Below are 13104 nucleotides of genomic sequence, written 5' to 3' on the forward strand. Positions count from 1 at the left end.
TTCATTGAATCTCAAAGAATCTAGGAATTTCTAAGAACCATTCAAAAAAAAAACCTAATACTAAAATATTGCGGTTTTCGTGGTGGAAATTGGTGAATCGTCATTCACCTACCTTTCAAATATGATATAGCTTAGATTACGGCATACCTCTTCTAAGTTATATTATATTGTGATTGGATCCTAGCCTTAATACTACATTTGGGTGTTTTATTAAGGACTCTCTTATATCTAAACTAATCTTGTCCTCTTTCCTTCAGATGCCTTTCAACAATGCTTCTGGCTCTAATCCTAATGGCTCCTTTACCCTTATGAACTTGTGTGGGAAAGTCACCTTTGATGGATCCAACTTCAATGAGTAGATCAGAAACATCAGGATGATTACTCGCTACGAGGACAAAGAATATGTCCTTGACAAGGAGCTTAAGGAGATTGATGAGTCCACTGCAACTCCTCAGGAGATCGCTGAATTTCGGGCACATGAAAGGGATGCTACGAAAGTGGCTTGCATCATGACGGCCACGATGACAGCGGAACTCCAAAAGTCTTATGAGGATTTCTACCCTTATGACATGCACCAAGATTTGATGGAAAGATACCATCAAAGTGCAAGACAAGAGAGGTATGAAATCATCTGCTCCATGATAACAACCATGATGAAGGACGGGGAATCCGTCACGAGCCACATGCAGAAAATGCAAAGGTATGTGGATCGTTTGCTGAAGCTTAATGTGAACTTCCCGGAGGATCTTGCAATAGATATTATTTTGCATTCCTTACCATCGTGCTATGATCAATTCCGCATGACATATCACATGAACAAGGAAGAAGTCACCCTCAGCAAACTTCAGGGACTTCTCAAGACCGCAGAATCAGGTCTTAAGGGGAAGTCGGTTGCTATCACTCCTACTCAAAACTCTACTCCGGTTTTGGCAATTGGGAAGAATCGATGGAGGAAGAGAAAGAGATCCTCGAAGGGTACCAAGGCTCGGACCCTTGATGGCTCTTCTTCAAGTGGAACCAAGAAAGGTTTCATTACTCCTTCTTCTGACCCAAAAGAGGCTGAATGCTTCTATTGCCATGAAAAAGCTCATTGGAAGCGGAACTGCCCAAAATACCAGCAAGATGTGAAGGATGGGAAAGTTAAACCCAACCATGCAGGTATTTACACTATCATTTCTAATAACTCACCCCATTCTAATTCTTGGGTCCTTGATACCGGGTGTGGTATTCACATTTGTTGTGACTTGCAGGGACTAAGAAGAAGTGAGGATGTGGAGCAAGGAAGGATAAACTTGATCATGGGGAATAGGAAAGCTATACCTGTTACCAAGATTGGAGTTTATACTTTATCGCTAAGTAGTGGGTTTAGTTTAGATCTGAATAAGTGTTGTTATTCGCCAGGAATGGCAAGAAATATTATTTCCTTTCATGCTTTGTACAAACAAGGGTTTACCTTTTCATTTAATAATGAAGTTGGTTCTATTGATGCTTTCTTTAATAATGTTCCTTATTTTAAAGCATTACCTTGTGATGGTGTGTATGAAGCTGTATCTGTTGTAGATAACTTAGGAAATAATGTTTTGTGTATTAATTCTACTAATAATAACTTGGATAAAGCATCATTATGGCATTGTCGTCTTGGACATATAAGCAAGAAGCGCATAGGCCAACTCCAAAAGGATGGAGTCTTGGAGTCGTTTGACCTAAAGTCAGATGATAGTTGCGAATCATGCTTACTTGGAAAAATGACAAAGTCACCCTTCATAGGTTCGTGTGAGAGGGGTGAAGGTTTGTTGGACCTTATACACACGGATGTGTGTGGACCATTCAAACATGCCACAAGGGATGCTAATCGTTATTATTTGACTTTTACTGATGATTATAGTAGATATGGATATGTCTACTTGATCAAGCAGAAGTCAGAGACTTTCGAGAGGTTTAAGGAATTTAAACAGGAAGTTGAGAATCAATTGGGCAAGAACATTAAGATGCTTCGATCCGATCGTGGTGGTGAGTATCTTAGTTCAGAGTTCCTCGACTATCTAAGGGAATGTGGGATAGTCTCACAATTGACACCTCCCAGGACACCACAGTTGAATGGTGTGGCTGAGAGGCGTAATCGAACCTTGCTAGATATGGTTCGTTCCATGATGAGTCGAGCTACGCTACCAATCTCATTCTGGGGGTATGCCTTAGAGACTGCCGCCCATATTCTTAATCTAGTCCCTACAAAGAAAGTTGCCAAAACTCCTCACGAGATGTGGACTGGTAAAGTACCTAAACTAGACCACATCAAGATTTGGGGTTGCGAGGCTTTCGTGAGACGCGAGACTCATGATAAGCTCGAACCTCGAAGCGAGAGGTGTATTTTCATCGGTTACCCATGGCAGGCCCCGAGTCTGCTAAATGGAAAGAGGCTATGGATAGCGAGATACAATCCATGTATGACAATCAAGTTTGGAACTTGGTTGAAAATGTACCAGGTCGTAAGACAGTAGGGTGCAAATGGGTCTTCAAGAAGAAGACCGACATGGATGGTAAAGTACACACTTATAAGGCTAGACTGGTTGCAAAGGGCTTCTCTCAAATTCCTGGAGTGGATTATGATGAGACCTTTTCTCCGGTAGCCAAGATTAAGTCTATTCGGGTTCTGTTAGCCATAGCTGCATTTCATGACTATGAAATATGGCAGATGGATGTCAAAACCGCTTTCCTTAATGGAAAGTTGGCTGAAGATGTTTACATGAGTCAGCCAGAGGGTTTTGTCAGCAACGAGTACCCTAATAGAGTGTGTAAGCTTGAGAAATCCATTTATGGATTGAAGCAAGCACCTCGCAGATGGAATCTTTGCTTTGATGAAAAGGTCAAGGAATATGGCTTTTCTAGAAGTGAAGATGAATCTTGTGTGTATGTCAAGGCTAGTGGGAGTATAGTTAGCTTTTTGGTATTGTATGTGGATGACATACTACTCATAGGAAACGACATTCCAACCCTGCAGGAAGTAAAGTCCTGGCTTGGGAAGTGTTTCGCTATGAAGGACCTTGGTGAAGCTGCCTATATTCTAGGGATAAGAATCTTGAGAGATCGGAGTAAAAGACTAATTGGACTTAGTCAGAGTACCTACTTGGATAAGGTGCTGAAGAGATTCAGCATGCAAGATTCCAAGAAAGGAGAGTTACCCATCCAGAGTAACACCAGATTGAGTAAGACACAAAGCCCTAGCACTGAGGCTGAGATAGCAGAAATGAGTCGAACACCTTACGCTTCGGCTGTAGGATCGATCATGTATGCTATGACGTGTACTCGACCCGATGTAGCTTTTGCCTTGAGCATGGTTAGCAGGTATCAGGCGAACCCTGGCAAGGCACACTGGACTGCGGTAAAGAATATCCTCAAGTACCTTCGAAGGACTAAGGACTGGGTCCTTACCCTCGGTGGGAGTGATGACTTGAGAGTTGTTGGGTATAGTGATGCTAGCTTCCAGACTGATAGGGATAATTTCCGCTCTCAGTCGGGCTGGGTCTTTACCCTAAACGGAGGAGCAATTTCTTGGAAGAGTTCCAAGCAAGAGACAGTGGCAGATTCTACTTGTGAATCAGAGTATATTGCAGCTAGTGAAGCAGCAAAGGAGGCGATATGGCTGAAGAACTTCATTGGAGACCTTGGAGTTGTACCAGCTATTAAAGAGCCAATGGAAATTTTCTGTGATAGTGAAAGTGCTGTTGCCTTAGCCAAGGAACCAAGGGATCACGGGAGATCCATACACATTGACAGAAAATACCATTTCATTAGACATCGGATCGAAGAAGGACTCCTCGTGGCAAAGAGGGTATCATCGGATGAGAACCCAGCAGATCCCCTCACGAAGGGACTGAGTAGGGTTAAGCATCTTCAGCATGCTCGGAGCATAGGGCTGAAGGATGATATAAGTTTTAGTAGTTACATAACCCGGAAATTTGTAAAGTGTAATTGACATTTGATGATGAATAAAAGGTGTTTTATTTATGAGTAAAGTGTTGCTATCTCTTGTCAATCGTTTACTATATTTCTTTTGCATGTTTTGACTTCCAGAATAATTTTGTTTGGTATAACATATTATTCAAACCTCCACAGTCGGTCATATGTTGGAAGTAGATATGAATCAAGACTGTCATGTTTGGTTGTAGAGGTCTTGGACAAGGCTACAACAATCATGAGTGCTCATAAGTTCTGAGCATTGGACACAACCCACGCTCACTGGAATCACTTCATGGAATTTTATCTCGAGTGATCGTGAGACGGTAATATCATATAAGTCTTCAAACCTAGAGATATGATTTGTTACTTACAAGTTGGTTATGCATTGACTGTACGAAACCGCATTGGTAACTCGATGTTATAAAACGTACTTTTGTGTGTAATTCAATAAGTGGTAGAACAAACATATGAGTCGAAGTTTATCTGTTCCTTCTTGGATTAGAAGCTGGTATTTGGGCCCCTCGATGTTTTTGTTTTGACCCATGTACCGGGCCCGGTCAGAACTAAGTTGATGTGTTCAATTAAGTTCTATGTCAAACAAATCGGAAATCGGGAAACAAATGTTGGACAATAAGCAAGACATGTTCCATGTATTTGTCCGGCTGATATCTAGAACAGAGGATTATATGATCACTTATCTTAAATGGCGTATCATCATCTTCTCAGTTCCGAGAGACCTTGAAAGAGCTACGATTTCCGGTCGGTTCCTGAAGTACTAGAGATATAGTTATTAGACTTATCCAAGTGGGAGACTGTTGGATAAGGTGTCTAAGTCCATAACTATTTCGGGCTTGTACTTGACCCGACCCGGCATGGTCCATTTGGGTTGCATGGCACCATGCAATTGGATAGACTAAATGAGAGAAATAACACTTGGAGATTATTAATATATTATAAGTTCTAATATATTAATAATATTATTTGATTAGTTGATCAAAGAATTAATTTGGAATTAATTAAGTGATCAAAGGATAACTAATTAAATATATGGGTTGATTATGTAAATCATTCATATCTTGTATAGTGGGCTAAGAGGCTCCATGGATTATCAAGTTGGGTTCTACCCATAGGATGCTCCATGGATGCTCCATGGGAGTTACAAACCCATGGGTCATGGAAATGAAGAGTCATGACACATTAGGGTTTACATGGTGTAACCCTAGATGTGTCAACACTATATAAGAATCATATTCTCCACCAAAATCGGCTAGAGAGAAAAAAGAAACTAGAGGGCTTGGCCGATTTTGAGAAGTGTGTGTTATCTCAAGAGTCTTTTCCAAGAGCATTTGGTGTTGTGTGAAGCATTTGAGGCATCACACTTGGGGTGCTAGGCTCACAAGGTTTCAAGGAACACAAGCAACAACAAGGTAAGTTATTCTATCTATGATTCAAGTTAAAATTGTTCCCCATGTATGCTAGATAGGAATATAACCTTGGAATGCAACTTTGCATGATAATTAGACAAACATAGATCCAAGGTTATTAGGGTTGCATGTACACTTAGGAAGTGTTAGAATGCTCAAAACCCATCAATTTCATCATGTTTAAGGCCTCCAAAATGGTTGTGGTTAATTTTAGAATTTATTCCAAGGCTATTGGTGTGTTTAAATGGCTTTTAAACACTCGATTTTGATTTTACTCTCCATGAGGATGAGTTTACGGCCCAAGCATGTTCTTGGGCAGTAAAATCATGTTTACTCCTCAAAAATGATGATTAGGGTGTTCGAAGTCCGAATTGGTTAGCCACAAAGTCATATCTAAGTCCCAAAATTGGTTTTGAGGGGTTTTAAGGCACAAAAACCCACTTATTATGTGTTTATGGCCCAAGAATGCTCCAGGGCCGTAAACTCATGTTTGAGGTTCATTTTCATAGATTAAACTCGAATTTGAAGGCTAATGAGGTTGAACAACAAGTGAGTGAAGTTACCTTGAAGATTTGAAGCCTTAAATTGATGTTTTGGACCTAGATCTTTGGTTTGAGGAGAGAGGTTAGAGAGAGAGTAGTGAGAGAGGGAAAAAACTTCAAATGGAAGCTTAAACGTCTTTAAATAGGGTCTAAGATTTGGACACGGTGGAATTCTACCCGATACCGACATTAAACGGGGCTTTTGGTCACACCCGATTAAGTTGTCGTAACCCGATATGGTTGATTTTAAAAATCTTCCGATTACTAATATGGGACGTTAATATGAGTTCTAAACGCGTTTGCACACCCCATTAAGTCATAATGGCAATCTCAATTAATGAGTTAATTAAATGATGTAAACGGAAATGAAATTGAAACAACGAATGGATTAACGAAAAGGGTTACAAAAAGGATTATAATTGCTGGTACGAACTTCGGGTTGTTACATCCAGAACAATGACCTAGTTATTCAGGAAGTTAAAACATGAAAAGTGAAACACAATAATAATTAAATCCAATATGGTATGAAAACCTATGAACGTAAATAAAACACCTTTTATTTATCACCATATGATTACACATTATTCATTGTATACTGTTTCAGCTATCAACTTTATTCTAGAATTTAAAACAATAGTTGTCCCATGCTCCAAGCACGTACACTATGTTTTCTAAACACTAGTCATGCCATACACCAAGTATGGATACTATGTTTGTCTATGATCTTTACTTTATGAAATAGATCAATTGAACATAACTCCAGTGATCTTCTTTTCACAGTTCCAAATCCTTAATGCAAATTCAAGAATTCCAAATTCATGCCATTTACTGAAATCTGCTAGATTCTAAACTTATATGCATTGATCCTCTTGTAATGATTATGCACAAAGTCAGAAAGACTCGAAAACAACCATTACAAAGCATTCCAAAGGAGATCAACTCCTTGGAAACATCCTTCTTGCACTTAGTTTCCTAATCTTACACAGATTGTATAATTTCTAACTTTGAAACATTTCCATATTCCATTTTGACTATCACTTCTGAACAAGAGTTGCCTCCTTACAGATTATGTCAATATGGTCCTTCCAGAATTATCACTATACTTTCAACTGTCCTTAAGCAACCAATGTTTGGTAAACCTTAGATTGTCCTCGACAATTGTTTAATCCTTTGTCATATCTAATTCTATACATTTCCCTTCTTAATGCCCCAAGCATTAGGAAAATTTTAGAAAGGATAAATATAGCACATGTAATCAATCCTATATCCGAAGCATATGGGACACGATTCATGATGTCTCATAATTCAGATTATGAAAAGGGATGCCGTAATCATAATCGAATTTTAGAACGCAAATAATGGACCCATATACAAAATTTCCTTATGTTGATCCATTCCAACATGAAATTCATATATATATTCTTGACTAAATACGATTAAAACCTCAATCTAAGCTTTTAGATTTGAGATGAAGTATAATTTTCTCTCCCTTAATTATAGCAAAACAACTCTTTCCCAATTGAAACCTTTGTTTTCTATAATTAACATTGCTAACTTGCAACCTTTATCATAATTATCATGCTCCCACTAACATGATGATTATTAGCATAACACTTATGCTCCCACTAGCTTTGAAATGTACTTAGAAATTAGCTTACTTTCTTACCAAAGTTCAGATTTCTGATACTAGATTGTTTTTATAAAACTTTATCAAAATCATACACCTTATCTTAGATAGCTCACATGTGTGTCTAAATAAGTTTAAGAACTATGAAAAGGGATGCCGAAATCATAGTCTTGATTTTTTAGACCTTTGCCACTTGTCACCAGTCCATGTTAGTGTGCCGGTAAACCACACACGCTCCACTAACGACTTTGAGAATGAAAATATCACAATTGTTATCTAGCTAAAATCTACTTAGTGAAAGTGTTTCCTCACGATCATTTTCATGAATCGGAGAGAAACCTTATGACACTTAGATTTAATGGTGTATGTGTTCTTATCCATGTGAATTTTCAAAACCATAGTCACAAGACAAGGATAATGACAAATCCAAACTCATATGGACTGAACTCAATCTTAATTTCTTGCCACCTGGCAGCTAAAGGGCCTACCATTGCTTCCATGTTGTTGTGAAACCAATTGAGAACTCTAAGAACTCATATGCAAAGCTAACTTTAATTGGAATAGGCACATAATATGTCAACACGATAGGTTATAAACCTCAAGTCGTGTGCTAGTGAAGAACTTCAGGTTTTATTCTGGATTAGTTCTTGAGACTTTCAAGACCGTAAAGACTCCCACTGTCCTCTTGACATATAAGACTTCCTTGTTAGATATTCAAGAGATAGTGTGGATTCTAATCAAGAAAAACACTTCACACAATTGGCCTTAGTTGGTCTTTGTTTAATCCAAAACATCACAACATACCAATTTCAAATGTACAAGAGTAGAAAACTTTACTCTTACATTTGACATGTGTTTTTAAACCTTCTCTAAGACATATCACTCAAATTACAATCTTGGACTATGACTCTAAGACTTATATTGGAACGAAGTATGACTCATCTTCTTGATTTAACCATTTCCACAATTCAAGTTCCTCTTCTTAGTCATAAGAATGCACTAAGATTTCCTTAGAGAACTAATTCTGATATAGTTTCTTAATCATTAAGATGATCACAAAAACTAATACTAAATTACTCTCCCATCTTTTCAGATTTGAGAAACTTTTATCCTTCTGCCTAAGTTGATTCTTCTTATTCGCTCTGTCATACATTGGAACCTTTTCCAATGTCTCAGAATTACACTTAAGCTTGTAAGTATAACCATATTTACTGAGCTATAGTAAATTATGACAAATAGTCTTATATATCTTTTGTGGTGGACTTAGCCAATGCACAAGAATGTGTACTCGATCCCTTAGTCCTTTACATGACTCACACATCCATGTGAACAAGTAATTAGTCTTAATTTTCCAATACTTGAAAGTTCTCATTCATCATGCTATACAACTTGCATGATTCCAAGTTCCGGTCCAATTGAAACTTTGGTGATGAGAATCCTTATTTGGTAAATTTAGACATTACCACAAATGAAAGAATCAATTTCATATTTCCACTCTTGCTATATGGAGTCTTAAAAGCAACAAAAATTTTCATAGATGCCATTATCAGAATATTTTAAAATAAATAAAATATGAATTTTTCCTTTTATTTTAAAAACTTTGCGGAAGAACTTATCCTTACAATCCATATGAAAATTTGTTGTTATCTATTCCTAAGCAATATCTCAAAACTCCTAAGAAGTAGCTCAAGAATCCATTCTTCAAACTATACGATAGAAATCCATCTACGTGATCAGATTCAACATATTCTTTCTTTAAGTTTCTTTACTTTTCTTTGATTCTTAAAACATCAACATGTGACCCTGTCACATCATGTATCAAGAATCTCAGAATAGAAACTTATCAGAGTTAGATAGTGGATTTTACCTGAAGTAGAGTCAAACATCCTTAGGTAAAATTAGGCAGCTTCACAACTAATGCTCCTTCCTTTGGCAATGGACCCTTGATAATGAGACCATCTCAGACTTAGCCTCTCTCTTTACCATTTGGTCAACCGAGTTGACTATGGCCGATCCCTTTCCATTGGGAAGAAAGAGCTTTACTGGATATCCAATGTCATTATTGTCAATGTCCATAAAGTTTAGGATGTTGATCTTAGTAAATAGATAAGACCATTAAGGGTCTTTTCAAAGTCTTCTTCATAGGAGTCCCAAAGGGACTCACTATGTGACTTAGAAAGTGATTGAACCACCAACTTTCTCTAGACTTTGACACCCAACTCTCCCCGCTTGTCAATATGTGACTACATCTCCAAGAAGTGATCACACCTAGACCTTGCCTTGCCAATAGGGCTTGAGTGACCTTGAACTTGTGGGTTAGGGAGAGTAATTGGAGGAGGTGAATGAAGTATGATTTCCGTGGGACATCATCTTCATTTAGGAAGGCTTGTTTCAAGAGATTTGGGAAGATCATAAATGCCTAAACCAGACATCTTTTTGGGAGATATTCAAGATAGTTGATTTAAAGTCCATAATACAACACCCAATATGAAATATTAAGGCTAGGACCCAACACAATACTTATATAACTTGGAATACGGATGTCGTAATCCAAGCTATAAAATATTTGAAGGTAGGTGAATGATGATTCACCAATTTCCACCAAGATAAACGAAATGTATTATTAGGTTTTAATTGGTTTTGAAACTCCTAGATCTTTTGAGATTCATTGAACCATTCAATGGCATGTTTCAATCTCGAGTGTGCCCTTCAGGTTTTGTGACTGGGATGTCGAGGATCACAAAACAAGGTGTGAAGTAACCATGCAAATTACTTGGTACCCTTAAGTGTTTACCCCTCAATTGATGTGCCGGTTAACCACACACGCTCCACCGATACTATGGTAAACATTAAGTTACCCTTTTCCTACCTTGTTAAATATGAGTTAGTGTGCCGATTAACCACACACGCTCCACTAACCGACTTAAACAAAGTGCAAAGTCTAATTTCATGGATTAGCACCTTATTCACATTTTCCTAAGTAACTAAGATTGGGTATTTATAAAAGGTTTAGTTACTTAGTATATATCATTAATACTTTTAATGAAGGGAGAATTATAGTCCTTGTCCTACCCGTTCGGCTAACGACCCTCCACCGGTCAAGGAAGCGGTGGGTGAGAGTGGACACCCATTAAACTGCCATTTTATAGGCAGTAACCTTATACCCCCCCTTATAGAACGACTTAGTGAATGAGGTCTACTTACGGTAAAACTGACTTTAGTCTTATACATATATATATATATATATATATATATATATATATATATATATATATATATATTATTAACTTGTAATATTATAATGTATAAGGGTTGAATTTTAACTTTTAAAATTCTAAGGGCTAACTTGGATTTAAATTATTCATAAGTGAAAATTTTCAAATTCCAAAACGTGAGGGCAAGTTTTGAAACTATTCAAAACTAATTAATTCCATAACTTATGAGTTTAAAGTGGTTTTAATTAAAAAACTCTTCAAGTTCCATAACTTGAGGACAAGTTATGGAAGACTTTAAATTATTAAAGAATATAACTTCTTCTTTATTTTGTAACTTATGGAATTAATTAAGGTTATATATTTTATTACTTAATGAAGTGACTCTTGAACCTCCATAACTTGAGGACAAGACTCTTCATCTTTTGTAACCTTTGCCAACTTTTATGAGTTTTATGAAACTTAAATGTGACTTTTCATATAACTTGAGGACAAGTTACAAAAAACACATTTTAGAATCAACTCTTAGATTAATTTGGATTGAAAACACATAATCAATTAACTTTTCTATTAATCTAAGCAACTCATTAGAACAAGATAATTCAAATCAAACTTTTTCATGTAATTAGTCTAAACCTTAAACTACTACAAAACATGAATCTATTGACAATTATCTTTGAAACTGGATTAGCATTAACATTACCACATCAAAAACAAGTTTTTAAGTTCAAAAACAGCTTGGGGTAATGTTCCTAGTCCATTTGTAGCCAAAAAAAACTCGAAAATATGCAGTCTGGGGCTCCTACTCGTTGAGTGCATGAACCTACTCGACGAGTAGGATGATTTTACTCATGGAATCGGCGAGTTCATCAGTGGACTCGGCGAGTCCAGTGCCTAGAAAGCCAGAAAATCGATTTTTTCAGCAATTTGCGTCAAGTATAATTGAAAACAAGACCTGGCTTTGACACCACTGTTGGGTTTTGAGCATTCTAACACTCCTAAGTGTACATACAACCCTAAATACCTTGGATGTATGTTTTCTCTATTATACATGCAAATATGAACTTTCCAAGGTATTATTCTAATCTAGCATACAAAACAATGAATATAACAAGATAGAATACATACCTCTTTGATGTAGAAAGTCTTCATGAAGCTTGAGTGCCTAGTGCCTCAAGTGTGACACCTCAAATGGTTCACACAACATCAATTGCTTTTGGAATAACCTTGAGAGAAATGTAGAACAATTGAAATCGGCTAGCCCTTCTCTAGAATAATACTAGTGCAGTTTTTGGTCAAGAATAAGATGCATATATAGTTAGGGTTACACCATGTAAACCCTAATTGACATGGCCTTTCATTTCCATGATCCATGGGTACGAAACACCATGGAGCATCCATGAAGCATCATATGGGTTTTAGCCCAACTAGATAATCCATGGAGCATTAGCCCACTATATAAGCATGGATGATTTACACAATCAACCCATATATTTAATTAGTCTTCTTTTGATCACATAATTAATCCTATATTAATTCTTGATCAATACTAATTAAATAATCTTATTAATATATTAGAACTTATAATATATTAACCAATCTTAAGTGTTATTTCTCTCATTATAGTCTATCCAAATGCATGATGCCATGTAACCCAAACGGACCATGTCGGGTCGGGTCAAGTCTTACCAATTATATTTATGGACTTAGACATTAATCCTACATGCTGGAGGTGCAGGAAGAGTCCTAGCTTTAGGGCATGGAGAAGCAGTCAAGGACCCCACAGTGGTTACCGGTACGTTCCTCCTCAGTAACTCTTATGCATGCATACTTTTCGATTGTGGGGCAAAAAGGAGTTTCATGAGCCACCAATTCAAAAATTTACTTAAACAAAATCCCTAGTCATTAAAAGATTCATATGTCATAGAAATGGCAAACAGAAAGGTTGAGCGTGCTAATGATATATACATACGGTGTACCCTCACTCTAGACAACCATTCGTTCAAAATCGATCTAATGTCGGTCACAATAAAAAGTTTCGACATCATAATTGGTATGGATTGGTTAAGTTCTATTCGTGTCGACATTTTATGTTACGAAAGGGCCGTCCGCCTTAATCTGGCAAATGGCGAAACCCTTCTCGTCTACGGCGATAAACCCAGTACAAATCTACAAATCATTTCTTGCGTCAAGGCTCAAAAGTACCTCCGAAAGGAATACCAAACCTTCTTAGCCCACGTCGTAGATCAGAAACAAGGGGTGAAGGATATCAAAGACATTCCGGAAGTGCGCAACTTCCCTGACGTATTCCCAGAAGATCTGTCAGGTGTACCGCTCACACG

Source organism: Lactuca serriola, chromosome 4 (genome assembly GCF_051521515.1).
Source record: "Lactuca serriola cultivar US96UC23 chromosome 4, Lser_US96UC23_V15, whole genome shotgun sequence".
Lineage (NCBI taxonomy): Eukaryota > Viridiplantae > Streptophyta > Magnoliopsida > Asterales > Asteraceae > Lactuca > Lactuca serriola.